Genomic DNA, 18,631 nt, shown 5'->3' on the forward strand with positions numbered 1-18,631 from the left:
TTAGTGCAGATGTCTCAGAAATTCACTGAGCCAATCAGACAAGCAGGAAATAACATTTCTGGGGGTGTTCTGTACAATTTCTCCAGGCTGCCATATTGAATTATATGTTTAGTCAGTTTTATATATATATACAGCAGCTTCAGATTGAAGGGGAAAGGTAATTTTAATAACACGTTACAAAATGTCTTGTGTGGCAAATGTATATGCTAATTCTTTTTATTGTAACTGGAATTCCTGTTCAAATGACTAAGTGGTGGATGTGTATTTCTGTGCTGCCATTTAGAAACTCCAGTGCAGAAATAAATAAAATCTTGGGCTGCCGGTGCGCCCATTAATGCTATGTGAACTTGTCCCTGATCCAACTGGCTCTGTACCTTGTGATCACTGTGATGATCAATCACATGTAGATAAACTAATAGCTCACCCTCTCTTCTAACAATGCAGGAAAGGGAGGAAGGATTAGCTAATGAATGAATACATTAATCATTCATTCATTAGTTCTATATCACATGCAACAGTAGCAGATATTCAATAAATTAATTTATTGGGAGATCATTTTTAAATCTTTCACCCCCTTCTCTTCTGAAAAATTAATACTGCATCCTGTCTCTATGAGATCAGTATATTAACCTCTTTCACATACCTTAACCTTCACATTAACTCCTCATCGCTATACTTCCACTGTATGTGATCTGTAAATTAACCCATGCACCATTATGAAGTATCATGCGCTAACCCTCAGTATCAGATTTTTTTTCTTTTACACAACATATGATCACTACTTTGCAAAAAGGAGTCATTTACTGTCCTAGTTTTTTTAACTGATATGTTTCATAACAGAAAGTAAGTTTTTTTTCCAAAATTGAATATATATATAAAGTGTATAATTACAGTGTTGCACGACCGAAAAATCTAAAAATGTTTTGGTAATAAAGGGATATTTAGATGCCAGTATTCAAGTGGTTAAACTGCTCAACCAGTTTACCAACCCTTAGCTGCAAATCCACTGACCACTCTTTATCATTCTTACTTCTACTTCACTCCTATACTGCTTCCACTACTTGTGTACCAAACCAGGCCTGTTTAAAACCACAAACTAGTCTGCTGTTTCATTGGACTTCGAGCCTGAATACATATCATGAAACCTATATTCTACAACTACAACCCTGGTTTTCCTTTTGCTTTACACACACCCTACGTCCTACAGTCACAAGAAAACACTAAACTCCAAGACAATAAATTGTCTCCTGTTACAGAGCTTCTCCCTTTACTTTCTACAAAAAATTTTCATGGCTTTTTCTTAATCAATATACAGCTTTCACATGACCCAGCTCTTTCCCAGCCTGTCTGCAGGGAAAAAGTCTCTAGTCCTCACATTTAATAATAATTAAAAAAACAACCTTTGGAATACAGAGTAAAAATCTCCAGCCTGTGTCTTCCACCCACATTGTATTTAGCTGGTTAGTGGTCATGGAGGAGGAGGGAGGGCTGTCATTTACCACTGAGTATATGGCCACATGTGTGACTTTATGGTCACATGGGATGCTCAGATGTGATAGGAAGGAAATACTCAAGGTAGAAATAAACTGAAAACTGAGAATGTGCACTAGCTGCCAACAATGCTCTGCAAAAGCCCAACTGCAGAGAGGACATGGACAGGAGAGGAAGATAGAGAACAGCACATTCAACCAGCCTTTTTGCAGAATACAGAAAACGAATTCCATAGTGACTGAGTATGAACAACATGTAATACAGCATTTATTGTGTCTAATGACACTTTAACCGCTTGCCGCCCTGCCACTGTGTATATACGTGTGCAGGGCGGCAGTGGAGCGCAAAACCACGTTTAAAAACGGGTTCCGCGCTCCCGACACTTTCGCCGGCAGGGGGCGCGCGCGCGCGCTCCCGCCGACCCGGGGGTGACACTATTTGATCCAGGAGGGATCAATCATTAGATTTCAGCCAGTGATTTCTGGCTGAAATCACATGATCGGTCCCTGTCCTATCCTGTCCTGTGTTGACATACACACAGGGCAGGATATGATGTCATTCTTCTCTGCCTGGACACATTCCGTTCCAGACAGAGAAGAAGACATCCAAAAAGTGAGTACACAAGCACTACACTACAGTTAGAACACTCTAGGACACATTTAACCCCCTGATCGCCCCCCCCCCCTCCAGTTAACCCTTCACTGCCCTATCACCAGTGTTACTGATCAGTGAAGCGATTTTTACTGATCAGTGTCGCTGGCGACTTCCGATAGAGTTAGCGCCCCTCCCAGATAGCGCCAGATTGCCCGCCAGTACACCAGTAATCCCGTTTAACCCCTTGATCGCCCCCCCCCTCCAGTTAACCCCTTCACTGCCCTGTCACCCAGTGTCACTGATCAGTGAACCAATTTTTACTGATCACTGTATCAGTGTCGCTGGCGACTTCTGATAGAGTTAGCGCCCCTCCCAGATAGCGCCAGTTTGCCCACCAGTACACCAGTAATCCCGTTTAACCCCTTGATCGCCCCCCCCCCTCCAGTTAACCCCTTCACTGCCCTGTCACCCAGTGTCACTGATCAGTGAACCAATTTTTACAGATCACTGTATCAGTGTCGCTGGCGACTTCCGATAGAGTTAGCGCCCCTCCCAGATAGCGCCAGATTGCCCGCCAGTACACCAGTAATCCCGTTTAACCCCTTGATCGCCCCCCCCCCAGTTAAACCCTTCACTGCCCTGTCACCCAGTGTCACTGATCAGTGAACCAATTTTTACTGATCACTGTATCAGTGTCGCTGGCGACTTCCGATAGAGTTAGCGCCCCTCCCAGATAGCGCCAGTTTGCCCGCCAGTACACCAGTAATCCCGTTTAACCCCTTGATCGCCCCCCCCCCAGTTAACCCCTGCACTGCCCTGTCACCAGTGTCACTGATCAGTGAACCAATTTTTACTGATCACTGTATCAGTGTCGCTGGCGACTTCCGATACAGTTAGCGCCCCTCTCAGATAGCGCCAGTTTGCCCGCCAGTACACCAGTAATCCCGTTTAATCCCTTGATCGCCCCCCCCCCAGTTAACCCCTGCAATGCCCTGTCACCAGTGTCACTGATCAGTGAACCAATTTTTACTGATCACTGTATCAGTGTCGCTGGCGACTTCCGATAGAGCTAGCGCCCCTCCCAGATAGCGCCAGCTTGCCCGCCAGTACACCAGTAATCCCGTTTAACCCCTTGATCGCCCCCCCCAGTTAACCCCTTCACTGCCCTGTCACCAGTGTCACTGATCAGTGAACCAATTTTTACTGATCACTGTATCAGTGTCGCTGGCGACTTCCGATAGTGTTAGCGCCCCTCCCAGATAGGGCCAGTTTGCCCGCCAGTACACCAGTAATCCCGTTTAACCCCTTGATCGCCCCCCCCCTCCAGTTAACCCCTTCACTGCCCTGTCACCCAGTGTCACTGATCAGTGAACCAATTTTTACTGATCACTGTATCAGTGTCGCTGGCGACTTCCGATAGAGTTAGCGCCCCTCCCAGATAGCGCCAGTTTGCCCACCAGTACACCAGTAATCCCGTTTAACCCCTTGATCGCCCCCCCTCCAGTTAACCCCTTCACTGCCCTGTCACCCAGTGTCACTGATCAGTGAACCAATTTTTACTGATCACTGTATCAGTGTCGCTGGCGACTTCCGATAGAGTTAGCGCCCCTCCCAGATAGCGCCAGATTGCCCGCCAGTACACCAGTAATCCCGTTTAACCCCTTGATCGCCCCCCCCCCTCCAGTTAAACCCTTCACTGCCTGTCACCCAGTGTCACTGATCAGTGAACCAATTTTTACTGATCACTGTATCAGTGTCACTGGCGACTTCCGATAGAGTTAGCGCCCCTCCCAGATAGCGCCAGTTTGCCCGCCAGTACACCAGTAATCCCGTTTAACCCCTTGATCGCCCCCCCCTCCAGTTAACCCCTTCACTGCCCTGTCACCCAGTGTCACTGATCAGTGAACCAATTTTTACTGATCACTGTATCAGTGTCGCTGGCGACTTCCGATAGAGTTAGCGCCCCTCCCAGATAGCGCCAGATTGCCCGCCAGTACACCAGTAATCCCGTTTAACCCCTTGATCGCCCCCCCCCCAGTTAAACCCTTCACTGCCCTGTCACCCAGTGTCACTGATCAGTGAACCAATTTTTACTGATCACTGTATCAGTGTCGCTGGCGACTTCCGATAGAGTTAGCGCCCCTCCCAGATAGCGCCAGATTGCCCGCCAGTACACCAGTAATCCCGTTTAACCCCTTGATCACCCCCCCCCCAGTTAACCCCTGCACTGCCCTGTCACCAGTGTCACTGATCAGTGAACCAATTTATACTGATCACTGTATCAGTGTCGCTGGCGACTTCCGATACAGTTAGCGCCCCTCCCAGATAGCGCCAGATTGCCCGCCAGTACACCAGTAATCCCATTTAACCCCTTGATCACCCCCCCCTCCAGTTAACCCCTTCACTGCCCTGTCACCAGTGTCACTGATCAGTGAACCAATTTTTACTGATCACTGTATCAGTGTCGCTGGCGACTTCCGATAGAGTTAGCACCCCTCCCAGATAGCGCCAGTTTGCCCGCCAGTACACCAGTAATCCCGTTTAATCCCTTGATCGCCCCCCCCCCCCAGTTAACCCCTGCAATGCCCTGTCACCAGTGTCACTGATCAGTGAACCAATTTTTACTGATCACTGTATCAGTGTCGCTGGCGACTTCCGATAGAGTTAGCGCCCCTCCCAGATAGCGCCAGCTTGCCCGCCAGTACACCAGTAATCCCGTTTAACCCCTTGATCGCCCCCCCCCCAGTTAACCCCTTCACTGCCCTGTCACCAGTGTCACTGATCAGTGAACCAATTTTTACTGATCACTGTATCAGTGTCGCTGGCGACTTCCGATAGTGTTAGCGCCCCTCCCAGATAGGGCCAGTTTGCCCGCCAGTACACCAGTAATCCCGTTTAACCCCTTGATCACCCCCCCCCCCAGTTAACCCCTTCACTGCCCTGTCACCAGTGTCACTGATCAGTGAACCAATTTTTACTGATCACTGTATCAGTGTCGCTGGCGACTTCCGATAGTGTTAGCGCCCCTCCCAGATAGCGCCAGATTGCCCGCTAGTACACCAGTAATCCCATTTAACCCCTTAATCTCCCCCCCCCCAGTTAACCCATTCACTGCCCTGTCACCAGTGTCACTGATCAGTGAACCGATTTTTACTGATCACTGTATCAGTGTCGCTGGCGACTTCCGATAGAGTTAGCGCCCCTCCCAGATAGCGCCAGATTGCCCGCCAGTACACCAGTAATCCCGTTTAACCCCTTGATCACCCCCCCCTCCAGTTAACCCCTTAACTGCCCTGTCACCAGTGTCACTGATCAGTGAACCAATTTTTACTGATCACTGTGACAGTGTCGCTGGCGACTTCCGATAGTGTTAGCGCCCCTCCCAGATAGCGCCAGTTTGCCCGCTAGTGCACCAGAAATCCCATTTAACCCCTTGATCGCCCCCCCCCCCCCAGTTAACCCCTTCACTGCCCTGTCACCAGTGTCATTGATTACAGTGAACAGATTTTTACTGATCACTGTATTAGTGTCACTGGTGACTTCCGATAGTGTTAGCGCCCCTCCTAGATAGCGCCAGTTTGCCCGCTAATGCACGGGATTTTTTTTACCAAAAACATGTAGCAGAATACATTTTGGCTTAAATTTATGACTAACTTTGAGTTTACGATATATTTTTTATAGCTGAAAGTAGAAAATATTGTTTTTTTTCAAAATTTTTGTGGTTTTTTTGTTTATAGCGCAAAAAATAAAAAGCGCACAGGTGAACAAATACCACTAAAAGAAAGCTCTATTTGTGTGAAAAAAGGACGTAATTTTCGTTTGGGTGCAGCATTGCATGACCGCGCAATTATCATTTGAGTTAGTGCAGCGCTGTATAGCAAAAAAAGGCATAAATTACAGTATCTATACCATAGTTTGTAGACGCTATAACTTTCACACAAAGCAATCAATATACACTTATTGGGATTTTTTTACCAAAAACATGTAGCAGAATACATTTTGGCTTAAATTTATGACTAACTTTGAGTTTACGATATATTTTTTATAGCTGAAAGTAGAAAATATTGTTTTTTTTCAAAATTTTTGTGGTTTTTTTGTTTATAGCGCAAAAAATAAAAAGCGCACAGGTGATCAAATACCACCAAAAGAAAGCTATATTTGTGTGAAAAAAAGGACGTAAATTTCGTTTGGGTGCAGCATTGCATGACCGTGCAATTATCATTTGAATTAGTGCAGCGCTGTATAGCAAAAAAAGGCATAAATTACAGCATCTATACGATAGTTTGTAGACGCTATAACTTTCACACAAAGCAATCAATATACACTTATTGGGATTTTTTTTACCAAAAACATGTAGCAGAATACATTTTGGCTTAAATTTATGACTAACTTTGAGTTTACGATATATTTTTTATAGCTGAAAGTAGAAAATATTGTTTTTTTTCAAAATTTTCGTGGTTTTTTTGTTTATAGCGCAAAAAATAAAAAGCGCACAGGTGATCAAATACCACCAAAAGAAATCTCTATTTGTGTGAAAAAAAGGACGTAAATTTTGTTTGGGTATAGCATTGCATGACCGCGCAATTATCATTTGAATTAGTGCAGCGCCAAACAGCAAAAAAAGGCCTGGTCATTAAGGGGGGTAAATCCTCTGGGGCTCAAGTGGTTAAGGTTCAGTATAAACACAAGTTCAGAGTGAACCTTGGCTGTGTGCACAAATGCTTCAAAATATACCCATTTAGTAATGTTTATTGAATCCTGCTTTAACTATACCCCGAGGGGTGCTCAGCTAATCATTATTCTGTAGGATCTCAAACCAACACATGTGCTCTTGTACCTTAATAAACTAATATGCAACCCTTTGGGGATAAGACTCTTGCTATCTACAAACAAATAGCAGAACTTAAGATAAAGAATTATCACCCTTTTACATTGCTATCCATCATAAGCTGCAGCATGAACTGCCATTTCTAGACATTGGAGATCACCTGTGGCAGAGAGGGTTTGTGGGATGAACTCAATAGCACAGCTCAAGACAACCATTTCTTGGGAGAAAGACAGGTATGAACAATTTCAAATGACTTGGCCTAATGGGACCATTTAAAATCCTTGGGGGATTTTAGCTCATATTTCTTATGGGTACAGTGCTCTGTTTGTACCCTTACACTCCTTCTCTGCCCTCCTATTTTTGTTCTTGTTTCTCTCTATCATTGATCATCACTTCCTATCTTGCAGTTCCTAATCTTCTGCACAAACTTTCCCTTTCTTTCTATCTCCTTCCGTTTTCTCCCTTTCTTTTTCAATCTATGTGGTTCACCCATTTGAATATATATCCATTTCCTCCTGTTATAAGATCTATGGATCTATGTGAGGGAATGTATGGATCCAAAGTGATGATACATAAAATATAATTTCAAACCACACAATATCATAAGTTGCTATTAACCTTTATTTCACGAGTCTCTTTCTTATACATATTGACCTGAGACAGCAGTTTTCTTGTGTGCGAGTGTAATTTTTTATTCATGCATACTGGATCTTCTTATACCCATGTACCAATGTATGCGTAATATCCTCAACACATATAGTAATGTTATCTTCTTTATTTGTTTATACATCTTCAATAAAATAAAATAAAATAAAATAAAAATTGATTACAGATAAATATGAACTCTCTGTAACGCCCCACAGCAACTGAATATATTATTCAATTCAAACATTCAGACATCAACAATCATTTCCCATATTTTTAAGAGATGGCCATGCTTTATCATTTAAAATACATCAGCTAGTAGAGTATGCTTTAAACCACATCTTAATCATCAAAATGTAATACCAGGGCTTTGTTTCTCAGAAAATAGGTGCAGGAACTCAACCCCCTACCCCCCCCCCCCCCACACACACACACACACCCTGCAAACCACATCATTTTATGGGTGTAGTCAAATTTCACTAATAGTGTGAGGGTCTTAAAGGGGCATTAAATACCAGGAGTGCATTATGTGCAAAGTGCAGAGTTCAGGGGGGTGTTACACACAGGGTGAAGAGTTCAGGGATGCACTGCATACAGAGTGAAGAGTTCAGGGGTGCACTGCATAGAGTGTAGAGTTCAGGCATGCACTGCATACAGAATGTAGAGTTCAGGCGTGCACTGCATACAGAGTGTAGAGTTCAGGCATGCACTGCATACAGAATGTAAAGTTCAGGCATGCACTGCATACAGAATGTAGAGTTCAGGCGTCCACTGCATACATTGTGTAGAGTTCAGGGGTGCACTGCATAGAGTGTAGAGTTCAGGCGTGCACTGCATACATTGTGTAGAGTTCAGGATTGCGCTGCAAACAGAGTGCAGAATTCAGCGTTTTTCAACAGCTGCTTACCTCTGCATCCCCCATCCACATCTCACGTTCACCCCTCTTTAGCTCTGATCTGTGCATGCAAGCCCCCTCCACTGCCCCCATCTTCTCCTCCCCTCCTTAAAAGCTCTATCATGTTGCACATCTTACTTTTGTTTCTGTATTATGCAGAGGCAACCAGCTGGCTCTAGTACCTCCTCGCACACTGTAGGCGGTTCCACCTCTCTCACTTGCAGGAAGATCATCCAGTTGGGGTGTTGGCATCCACACTGCACCCTGGGTACCTGCACCTCCCTTGTCCCTGTCCTGAACTCAGTGGGAGCCGCTCGGGAGATAAGATCTGTGGGACCCGTTGGGAGACAAGCTATCACTTGTACACACAGAAGCTGCTAAATATTGAGATATAGAGGAAGTATACTGTACTATATATATATATATATATATATATATATATATATATACAGTTGCAAGAAAAAGTATGTGAACCCCTTGGGATTACGTGGAGTTTTGCATGAATTGGGCATAAAATGTGCTCTGAATGTCATCTAAGTCACAACAATAGAAGAATACAGTCTGCTGAACATAATATTACACAAACATTAGATGTTGCCATGGTTTAATTGCACATAACATGTAAACATTCACAGTGCAGGGAGGAAAAAGTATGTGAACCTTTGGACTTAATAACTGGTTGACCCTCCTTTGGCAGCAATAACCTCAACCAAACATTTCCTGTAGTTGCAGATCAGACCTGCAGAACGATCTGGAGTAATTTTGGACCACTCCTCTTCACAAGACTGTTTCAGTGTAGCAATATTCTTGGGATGTCTGGTGTGAATCGCTCTCTTAAGGTTATGCCACAGCATTTCAATCGGGTTGAGGTCAGGACTCTGACTGGGCCACTCCAGAAGGTGTATTCTGTGATGTTGCAGCCATTGTTTTGTTGAATTACTTGTATGCTTTGGGTCATTGTCCTGTTGCATCACCCATCCTCTGCGGAGCTTCAGTTGGCGGACAGATTTTCTTACGTTTTCCTGAAAAATGTCTTGATAAACTGTGGAATTCATTTTCATATCAATGACAACAATTCATCCAGGCCCTGAGGCAGCAAAGCAGCCCCAAACCATGATGCTCCCTCCGCCATGTTTTACAGTGGGGATGAGGTTTTGATGTTGGTGTGCTGTGCCTTTTTTTCTCCACACATAGTGTTGTGTGTTCTTCCCAAACAACTCAATCTTGGTTTCATCTGTCCACAGTATATTTTGCCAGTAGTGCTGTGGAACATCCAGGTGCTCTTTTGCAAACTTCAAACGTGCTGCAATATTCTTTTTGGACAGCATTGGCTTCCTCCGTGGTGTCCTCCCATGTACTCCATTCTTGTTTAATGTTTTCCTTATTGTAGATGTGTCAACAAAAATGTTAGCATGTGCCAGAGATTTCTGTAGGTCTTTAGCTGACACTCTGGGATTCTTCTTTACCTCATGCAGCATTCTGTGCTGTGCTCTTGCAGTCATTTTTATAGGACAACCACGCCTAGGGAGAGTAGCAACAGTGCTAAACTTTCTCCATTTGTAGACAGTCTGTCTTACCGTGGACACATGAACATCAAGGCTTTTGGAGATACTTTTGTAACCCTTTCCAGCTTCATGCAAGTCAACAATTCTTGATCGTAGGTCTTCTGAGAGCTTTTTTCTGCGAGGCATGGTTCACATCAGACAGTGCTTCTTGAAACCAGTAAACCCAAAACAGGTGTGTGTTTTTTAAGGGCAGGACAGCTGTCAGCAACACATCCAATATCATCACACTGATTGGAGTCAAGGTTGGCTCACTCCTGGCTCCAATTAGCTCTGGGAGAAGTCATTAAGCTAGGGCTTCACATACTTTTTCCTCCCTGCAGTGTGAATGTTTACATGTTATGTGCAATTAAACCATGGCAACATATAATGTTTGTATAGTATTATGTTCAGCAGACTGTGTTCTTCTATTGTTGTGACTTAGATGACGTTCAGAGCACATTTTATGCCCAATTCATGCAAAACTCCACATAATCCTAAGGGGTTCACATACTTTTTCTTGCAACTGTATATATATATATACACACTATTTTGCCAAAAGTATTGGGACACCCCTCCAAGTCATTGGATTTAGTTGTTTCAATCACCTCCATGGCCACAGGTGTATAAAATCAAGCACCTAGGCATGCAGACTGCTTCTACAAACATTTGTGAAAGAATGGGTTGCTCTCAGGAGCTCGGTGGATTCAAGCGTGGTACCGTTTTAGGTTGCCACCTGTGCAATAAGTCCATCTGTTAAATTTCTTTGCTATTAAATATTTCACAGTCAACTGTTAGTGGTATTATAACAAAGTGGAAGCAACTGGGAACAACAGCAACAGCATGGTAGGCCATGTAAAATGACAGAGCGGGGCCAGCACATGCTGAAGTGCACAGTGCACAGAAGTCACCAACTGTCTGCAGAGACAATAGCTAAAGACCTCCAAACTTCATGTGGCCTTCAGATTAGTACAACAACAGTGCATAGAGAGCTTCATGGAATAGGTTTCCATGGCCGAGCAGCAGTATCCAAGCCTTATATCACCAAGTGCAATGCAAAGCGTTGGATGCAGAGGTTTAAAGCATGCCGTCTCTGGACTCGAGAACAGTGGAGACATGTTCTCTGGAGTGACAAATCACTCTTCTCTGTCTGGTAATCAGATAGACATGTCTGGGTGCATTTGCCAGGTGAGCGGTACTTGCCTGACTGCATTGTGCCAAGTGTAAAGTTTGGTGGAGGGAGGACTATGGTGTGGGGTTGTTTTTCAGGGGTTGGGCTTGGCCCCTTAGTTTCAGTGAAGGGAACTCTTAAGGCATTAGCATACCAAGACATTCTGGACAATTTCATGTTCCCAACTTTGTGGGAAGAGTTTGGGGATGGCCCCTTCCTGTTCCAACATGACTGATCAGCAGTGCAAAAAGCAAGGTCCATAAAGACATGGATGAGCGAGTTTGGGGTGGAAATACTTGACTGGCCTGTACAGAGTCCTGACCTCAACCTGATAGAACACCTTTGGGATGAATTAGAGCGGAGAATACGAGCCAGGCCTTCTCATCTGACATCAGTGCCTGACTTCACAAATGCACTTCTGAAAGAATGGTCAAACATTCCCATAGATGAATTCCTAAACCTTGTGGACAGCCTTTCCAGAAGAGAGGAAGCTGTTATAGCTGCAAAGGGTGGGCCAACTCAATAATATTGAACCCTACGGGCTAAGACTGGGATGCCATTAAAGTTCATGTGCGTTTAAAGGCAGGCGTCCCAATGCTTTTGGAAATGTAGTGTATATATATATATATATATATATATATATATATATATATATATAAATATGTGTGTGCAGTGCAGTAATGTGCAAGAAATTGTACCAGTATCATGATTTGACACAATCTGAAAAATTTGCAGTTTGATCTGTTTTCTGCCATACTACAATTCAAAATTAACCAGAGGTACTAAAGCTACTTCTGATGAGCAGTTCAGAAGTTTTTTTTTTCTTAATCTCTTGGCGCCTGCCACACGCAAATGTGCTGCTTCAAGGCGTCTGGGCCTTGATGCCGAGCGGCCACACATTAGCATGCAATTAAGAAAAACATATGTGTTGAGAATGCGTGCCCTGCGTGCTCCTAGCACACCTGTCTGGTACTCACGGAAAGGTTCCGTTCTCACCTTGCGATCGGGACCTTTCCCGACCATGTGACCGCCGTGACAGTGAATCATGGCGGTCACATGACCCTAAAACCCTGCCCGCCTCCTGGCTTCTGAAACCCTTAAAGGGCCGGGAGGCGCCGCCACCAAGGGCTTACAGTTTATTAAAGTGGACCTATCAATAATATATTGTATGTACTGTATATATTGAATCAAATACAATTTTTTTTCTTGACTATACAAAATAGAAAATACTTTTGAAATTTTCAAATCTAAAAAAGATTGATGTAGAACTCCTGTGTGTATGATCAGCTTTGCCCATACTGCACAAAAGTCATCCTAATTGAAGGACTCATACAATGCACTAATAGGGACACTTACAATATATTTTGCAGAGGGCCTCTTCATGTTGCATCTGTATTTATCAGCTTAAACTTGCACAATCTATCTTATCTGCTGTGTATTGAAGGAGTAATAACGGGAATATATCAAAACTGGAGCAGTTGTGTATGGCAACCAATCAGCTTCTATTTTCAGCTTGTTCAGTTAAAGTGTAACTTTTTTTAGTTTTAGATAGACTAGATAGGGATTAGAACATCTATCAGTTTTTATTGCTGTCTTGCCTCCATTGGTGAAATTCGCCCTCTCTATTTGCCATGTTGACCATTATCATCAAAAGTGAGAGTAAAAGAAAATCACAAATTTTGGGTTGACATCAGAACACTAACAGAGGGAAAACCGTCCAATGGAGACACTAGTTCTAGTAACCCTGATGACACCTTGGGATTACCTCACTCTGGAGAGATTTCCTCTCACTTCCTGTTTTGGCTATGGGACAGAAAGTAAAGGGAATCCCTCCATCACACAAAAAAAAACTGATGGGGTTATCACCCTCCCTTACTCTATCCAAAATTAAAAAGAAAAAGGTTTGTCCTAATTTACACTTTAAGCTTTGAAAATGAAATTTAGAAGCTGATTGGTTGCCATGCACAGCTGATCCAGTTTCAGGCTGACCTAATTTTGATAAATTCCACTCAAAGTATTTTTCTAAAAGTCATAGCATAAATCATTACATGTACAGCAAACATTTTCTAATTCAGGTTAATGTACACAGGGATAATATTCCCAATCATTATCTTTAGCATCAAATGGCTTTTATATTTTGTTATGATCTCAGGGTTATTACTACTGAGAGAGTATTTGTAGACTACATATCCTAATTATATACAACACCATGAAATCTGATTGTTACAGAAGACCTCCACACCTACACAAGCTTTGTTTAATGGGAAGAGCGCCTTTCCATTCCCTCTGGAAGCCTTTCCAGTATGTATAAATTTCAGCACTACTGAGCTATTTATTGTTTTATATTTCAAGTCTTTAATGGTCCCTGCGATACAACAAATGTAATGAAGGCTTCATTTTCTTCATCTGTTCCTTGAATAAAAATGATAAGGGACCGTTACGAAAAGATTACATTATAATTAAATACAGTACAGCCGTTCTTCTAACCTCCTTGTGAAATAAGCGCCTGGAGCTTTATGGGTTTAATATGAATTGAACTTAATTTCATGTGTGTCCAGCTTTATTACTGATAAATGAATGATTATGTTTCATGTATATTTAGAGGACTATAGAAAATCAGACACATACTAAATTTTGAGTAATATACCGGATCCAAAATACAAAGAGGGAGCCTATTATTTTCCTATCTATTGCCAAGACTGAAAGTAAAACTTGGAAAACATTTATGAAGAGCATAGGGTGAGGTTGTTGCTGAACAATTAATTAGCTTGAGAAATAATACTGATGTTGGCAACAAAATAAAATTAAAGTATGTGTTATTCCCATCACTAAAATCTCTTACATACTTATATACTTTAATGACATTACCACAGCACCTTACATTCACATTGTATTGAAGCAGAGAATTGCACCAATGACATCACATCAGAGCTGCTCTTTGCATCATCAGAGGACCAACTTAGATGTCACTTCACTAGTGGCCTGCAGAAGTGCAAGGTTATCCAAGAGCCAACTGTTCAGACTATAACCGCCCCCAAAATCTACGCAGACCAAAACCGACTACTAATATGTGTACAGATGGTGGGTTGGAAACCCTCTGCTACAATATTCCCCTGGTGCAGAGCAACACTGAGTCATAATTTGTCGGGAGAAAGCATATCACACCTGGGCTGGGCTGAGGATAAGGGGGTACCTCCGGTCCTCCTGTAATGGGCCCAGGCCAGCAGGGGGCCCAGGCAGCTGGGGGAATCAGATGTGGGCAGGGAGTGTGATCAGCACGGCAGTGGGGCAGTTACTGTAACCGATCCCCTGTATGGCTCTCTCTGCAACAGATGAAAGTAGGCTCCTTCTCCTCTCCCCCCACTGGCATTCAGCTGCTGCAGAGAGAACCATAGAGGTGATTGGTTCCAGTCATTGCCCCCCATCACCCTCCCTGTGCACCATACATTTACCCATGCTGCCTAAGCCCCCCTGTGTGCCCCCCCACCCCCCGCAGTGCTGCTGGGTTCCCTCTTCTTCCCACCAGCAGCTGCAAACACACAATAGGATCCTTCAGGATGGAGAGTGTGAAAAATGGTCCAATAAATATGTCACATGTACCAGCCTCTTCCTTCCCTGAATGAACACAATGAGTGATTGGTACCATTTACTCACTGTGTTCATTCATAACTCAAGCATAGTAAGCTGTGTTTGGTTGTATGGGGTCCCATGGTTTCTAACAGCAGCAATGCACCTGGGGCTCATGAAACTTGGGAGCCAAGGTGACCTGACACATGTTCTACAAATGGGTTTGCTCATTACCACCAGGAGCTCAATTTCTTTTCCTCACCACCACAACTACTGACCCAACCAGGTATAAACCATTTTACTTTCAGGATCCAGTCTACTAGCACTCATGTAGCACATCATGCATTGCATGCATCCAGCTACCTGCTGCCTAACTGTGTATTAGCCCAATTTACATGCTTCCACTTAGATAGTCAGAGATCTTCTTTAAATAACACACTTCAAGCCAGAAGCCAATGTCCTCTTCTTTTACGTGGCAATAAAATAGTAGAGCTTCCAGACATAGGTAAGACAATAAAGACACTTCTGATTTTAATCCGGTAAACCCATATCTTCTGGTTAGTGGTGCACTGAAATGAAAATTCGGGTGCCGAAACTGAAAATTCAAGATGCACTTGGCCGAAAACTGAAACCGTTTTTCATTAATTTTTTAATTAATGTGGCTGGTGGTTTTCCACTGAAGTCACTAGGGGGCAATTTTTCATTGTAGCCAATGGGGTTATGATATTGCATTGAAGATAACAGGATGCGATTTTGCATTTCAGTTACTAGGAGGAGGTTTTGCAATGAAGTCAATGAGATACAATTTTGCATTGAAGTCACTAGGAAGGCGATTTTGCATTGAAGACTATAGGATGCAATTTTGCATTAAAGTCTATGGGATATGATTTTGACTGGCATTTTTTCACTGAAGTCACTAGGGGGCGTTTTTGCATTGTAGTCAATGGGGTGCAGTTTTGCATTGAAGTTAATGGGACACGATTTTGCACTGAAGTCACTAGGAGGCAGTTTTGCATTGAAGCCTATAGGACGCAATTTTGCATTGATGTATATGGGACACAATATTGCATTGAAATCTATGGGACACGATTATGCATTGAAGACTATGGGACACGATTATACATTTAAGACTCTAGGATGCAATTTTGCATTGAAGTCTATGGGATATGATTTTGCATTAACGTCACTAAGGGGCATTTTTGCATTGAAGCTTATGGGAATCGACTTTGCAATAAAGTCTATGGGACGTGACTTTGCATTAACGTCTATGGGACATGAGTTTGCATTAAAGTCAATGGGGCAACTTTGCATTAAAGTCTATGGGACGCTACTTTGCATTATAGTCACTAGGGGGCGATTTGAAGTCTATGGGATGCTTCATGCCATTATCGGCATCTTTTGTTTTTCTAACAGCAAAATGGAGATAACCCTATTTTCGCCAAATAATTTTCAGTGGCCAATATATGCATCCCTATTTCTGGTATAATGCTAACTCCTTATTACCTGGGTGTCTGGTATCTTAAAGCTCATATACAGGGAAGTCCATGTGGGGGAACAAAACAGGGTTCCACTTGACTCTCTGCCATTTCCCTCTTCAGTCAGGTACACAATTCTTTTTCTACCACCCAAGATCCATCCACTGTAAATAAAGAGTTCTACTAGAAAGGTAGCATTAATATAAAGAGGGTCCCAAGCTGGGGGCATAATTTAACCCCTTCCTATAGCCCCAGGCTATGGAAGAGGCAAAGATAGAGAAGACCAACTGTGTTACGTGACCAGCCTGAAGACCCATGAAAAAGGTAAGCATAAAACATAAAAACCACAATTAAATCAAGTTATGCATTTCTTTAAAAAATATATATATATACAGTATATCATATCTGTTATTGCTAGCACGGTGATTTGAATCTGTCTTGATATCCACTTCCTCTGCACATTCGAACTCATACTGGGAAAGTAAGAACCAGCATTCCGAGAAATGTTTTAGTTTTACAAAAAAAAATACATGACAAAGGATCTCCATGGGCTTTATAAAGCAACTGCACAACAGGGTTTATTTCCTTTCTGGGAGCAACTCTTCAGAGGGATGGGTGAGAAGGACAGGAGTTCCTGCTTTGACTTGTTCACATATATTTGTAAATTTCATCTTGAGCTACTGAGCTCTGTAATCAACACTTTTTTCTCAACAGAAGATAAGGAGGAAGCGGAAAACAATCCAAAGATCTAAGACCTGGTAACTGCATATAGAAAATTATAGAAATAGTTCCACAGTTATCTGATTAAAAATAGAAAAATATTTTATATGTAGCGCAACCCCCGGAGCAGGCAATATTGTAGGTCCCTAGATCTTTTCCCTTAACTGCCCCTCAGCCAGGCATACATGCACAGGCACTCTATCGGCTCAAGAAACAGTCCAGGACATGTTTTTTTTTATGATTTAATAAAGATTGAACTTGGATAGGGATGGGAGATTGTGGGATACTCCAGTAACTCCTAGCAACAATTCAAGGTCGCCGAACTTGTTTCCTTGCACACTGAGTGCAGTCCCTGTATAGCAGGTATTGGACATGCTCTGCAAAGATATTATTGAGGAGGATAAGCCTTCCTTGGTGGACAGTCCAAGCAAAAGTCCCTTCACAAGGAATTAGACTATGCTTTTCAGGACACAGTAACTTCTTAGCAACAGCGGCAGAACCTCTAACAAAGGAGGGGTATCAGCCTCACTCATTCTCTGGGATCTCTTATGTATGTCTGTACGCACTGATGCCTTTGGACAAGTGGTTACCTCCTACCAGTATCCTGTAGACACTTGATCCCAGTAGTACCAGACCAGATCCTCAGACAACAGCCTCTCAGTTACATTCAGTAGCTCCAGGCCTTCCAGCCTCCTAGCTGGGGCCTTCACTTGGTAAGCACATGACAGTAGTGCCCAGGGAGGGTAAGCAGCCCCCTAGACTGTGCTCTTTACTTCTGGGAGAAGACTCCACTGTTCTCCACTCCAGGGTATTTATGCATTCTCCCTGAACCCACTGGGACAGGACTCCCAGGGTTTGGCTCGGGTTGCATAAATATTAAGCTGCTGATTGAAATCTTCCTGCCTCTATTAACCAGAGCTCCACCAGGTGAAGAGGGGGAAGCAACAATCATGCAGCCTCCGGGACACGGACCAGACCAAAACAATCAAATCCATTGGTTACAGTGAGCCAGAACTAAATTTACCTACACTAACACTTATACTTCAACCCAAACAATTTACAGCCCCATTGGATACAGTGGGCCAAACTAAATTTGCCTAAGAGAACAAATTAGCTCCCTTGAATATAATGTGCCCAACTAAATTTACCTATCTTAGCACGTAACTAGGAGGATGCTACAAATGTATGTTTAAGCTTGACCATAATAAAGAAAATTTACTGAAAACCACTAGATAGTCCCTTTGAGTGTTAGTGCTTGTTGATTTGGTCTTGGGCTATATCCTTAAAGACTAGGGATCACCATACCAGGTTTCATCTAACAACTAAATGTAAAAATCCAATCACAGAGAGACAAGAAGGTGTTGGATAGATCCCCCTGCATTAAAAATTCCAGGTAGAGATGAGAATCAGAGCTCCTGGGACTGATGTGCAAATAGAAAGTCAGATACATTTTTAAAATGTGTTCATCTTTGCCCTTTGTATGTATTGGGTCGAAATGAGTAGCAGGATTAGGATTCAACCACATCATCAAATGCACAGATGTGCAAATCAGAGGTGGAGTAGAATTTTGTTTACCCTAGTCCTGCAACTGTAGCATTTTCAGTCATGTGAAAAAGCACTTTGAAATACTTAGGGGTTAATTTGTATGGAGTTAGAGCTAGCTTTTAAAAGCTGTATTCTACTACTTTTAAAGAAAAAAAGCTG

At 43.0% G+C, this 18,631-nt stretch overlaps 1 protein-coding gene across 3 annotated transcripts in view; it reads left to right on the plus strand.

The window, feature by feature from the left end:
* The window catches only part of DPP6 (dipeptidyl peptidase like 6), a 1,666,940-nt gene that overhangs the window by 1,327,323 nt on the left and 320,986 nt on the right, over positions 1–18,631 (plus strand). The gene's annotated exons all lie outside the window — the stretch shown is intronic.

This window comes from Staurois parvus, unplaced genomic scaffold (genome assembly GCF_062004578.1).
Source record: "Staurois parvus isolate SC_StPar_1 unplaced genomic scaffold, SC_StPar_1.0 ptg000005l, whole genome shotgun sequence".
NCBI lineage: Eukaryota > Metazoa > Chordata > Amphibia > Anura > Ranidae > Staurois > Staurois parvus.